Source organism: Synchiropus splendidus, unplaced genomic scaffold, assembly GCF_027744825.2.
Source record: "Synchiropus splendidus isolate RoL2022-P1 unplaced genomic scaffold, RoL_Sspl_1.0 HiC_scaffold_45, whole genome shotgun sequence".
NCBI lineage: Eukaryota > Metazoa > Chordata > Actinopteri > Syngnathiformes > Callionymidae > Synchiropus > Synchiropus splendidus.
In genome coordinates, this window is record NW_026527079.1 from 135,001 (window position 1) to 137,500 (window position 2,500).

The window sequence follows — 2,500 nt, forward strand, 5'->3', positions numbered from 1 at the left end:
GGGTCCTGGGGCCGCCCCGGAGGCTCTCTGGGTCGGGGAACCAGAGTGACAAAATATTAGGTGCCGGAGCTGTGACAAAAAATTAGGCGCCCAAACCCTTTGAGTGACAAAAAATTAGGTCGCGCGAAAATTGTACCAAGTCGAGCCCCGGTGGGGTCGGGCTTATGTCTTCCAGGGGTTTCACTGGAGCTCAAGGGTGCGAATCACGGTGCTCTTTGCCCGGCCAGCCGCACGCCTCGGTCGGGCAGGCCAGGCGACCGAGTGCCCCCCCCTGACCCCCGGAGGTCCGAGAAGACCCGGTCCCTCCCCGGTCCAGCCGGTCCCTCAGGCCCGGGGAGGGTCCCCGGAGGCGGGCAGGGGGTCCTGGGGCGGTCCCGGGGGCTCTCTGGGTCGGAGAACCAGAGTGACAAAATATTAGGTGCCGGAGCTGTGACAAAAAATTAGGCGCCCAAACCCTTTGAGTGACAAAAAATTAGGTCGCGCCAAAATTGTACCAAGTCGAGCCCCGGTGGGGTCGGGCTTACGTCTTCCAGGGGTTTCACTGGAGCTCAAGGGTGCGAATCACGGTGCTCTTTGCCCGGCCAGCCGCACGCCTCGGTCGGGCAGGCCAGGCGACCGAGTGCCCCCCCTGACCCCCGGAGGTCCGAGAAGACCCGGTCCCTCCCGGGTCCAGCCGGTCCCTCAGGCCCGGGGAGGGTCCCCGGAGCCGGGCAGGGGGTCCTGGGGCCGCCCCGGAGGCTCTCTGGGTCGGGGAACCAGAGTGACAAAATATTAGGTGCCGGAGCTGTGACAAAAAATTAGGCGCCCAAACCCTTTGAGTGACAAAAAATTAGGTCGCGCGAAAATTGTACCAAGTCGAGCCCCGGTGGGGTCGGGCTTATGTCTTCCAGGGGTTTCACTGGAGCTCAAGGGTGCGAATCACGGTGCTCTTTGCCCGGCCAGCCGCACGCCTCGGTCGGGCAGGCCAGGCGACCGAGTGCCCCCCCCTGACCCCCGGAGGTCCGAGAAGACCCGGTCCCTCCCGGGTCCAGCCGGTCCCTCAGGCCCGGGGAGGGTCTCCGGAGCCGGGCAGGGGGTCCTGGGGCCGCCCCGGAGGCTCTCTGGGTCGGAGAACCAGAGTGACAAAATATTAGGTGCCGGAGCTGTGACAAAAAATTAGGCGCCCAAACCCTTTGAGTGACAAAAAATTAGGTCGCGCCAAAATTGTACCAAGTCGAGCCCCGGTGGGGTCGGGCTTATGTCTTCCAGGGGTTTCACTGGAGCTCAAGGGTGCGAATCACGGTGCTCTTTGCCCGGCCAGCCGCACGCCTCGGTCGGGCAGGCCAGGCGACCGAGTGCCCCCCCCCTGACCCCCGGAGGTCCGAGAAGACCCGGTCCCTCCCCGGTCCAGCCGGTCCCTCAGGCCCGGGGAGGGTCCCCGGAGCCGGGCAGGGGGTCCTGGGGCCGCCCCGGAGGCTCTCTGGGTCGGAGAACCAGAGTGACAAAATATTAGGTGCCGGAGCTGTGACAAAAAATTAGGCGCCCAAACCCTTTGAGTGACAAAAAATTAGGTCGCGCGAAAATTGTACCAAGTCGAGCCCCGGTGGGGTCGGGCTTATGTCTTCCAGGGGTTTCACTGGAGCTCAAGGGTGCGAATCACGGTGCTCTTTGCCCGGCCAGCCGCAAGCCTCGGTCGGGCAGGCCAGGCGACCGAGTGCCCCTCCTGACCCCCGGAGGTCCGAGAAGACCCGGACCCTCCCGGGTCCAGCCGGTCCCTCAGGCCCGGGGAGGGTCCCCGGAGCCGGGCAGGGGGTCCTGGGGCGGTCCCGGAGGCTCTCTGGGTCGGAGACCCAGAGTGACAAAATATTAGGTGCCGGAGCTGTGACAAAAAAATAGGCGCCCAAACCCTTTGAGTGACAAAAAATTAGGTCGCCCGAAAATTGTACCAAGTCGAGCCCCGGTGGGGTCGGGCTTATGTCTTCCAGGGGTTTCACTGGGGCTCAAGGGTGCGAATCACGGTGCTCTTTGCCCGGCCTGCCGCACGCCTCGGTCGGGCAGGCCAGGCGACCGAGTGCCCCCCCTGACCCCCGGAGGTCCGAGAAGACCCGGTCCCTCCCGGGTCCAGCCGGTCCCTCAGGCCCGGGGAGGGTCCCCGGAGCCGGGCAGGGGGTCCTGGGGCGGTCCCGGAGGCTCTCTGGGTCGGAGAACCAGAGTGACAAAATATTAGGTGCCGGAGCTGTGACAAAAAATTAGGCGCCCAAACCCTTTGAGTGACAAAAAATTAGGTCGCGCGAAAATTGTACCAAGTCGAGCCCCGGTGGGGTCGGGCTTATGTCTTCCAGGGGTTTCACTGGAGCTCAAGGGTGCGAATCACGGTGCTCTTTGCCCGGCCTGCCGCACGCCTCGGTCGGGCAGGCCAGGCGACCGAGTGCCCCCCCCCCCTGACCCCCGGAGGTCCGAGAAGACCCGGTCCCTCCCGGGTCCAGCCGGTCCCTCAGGCCCGGGGAGGGTCTCCGGAGCC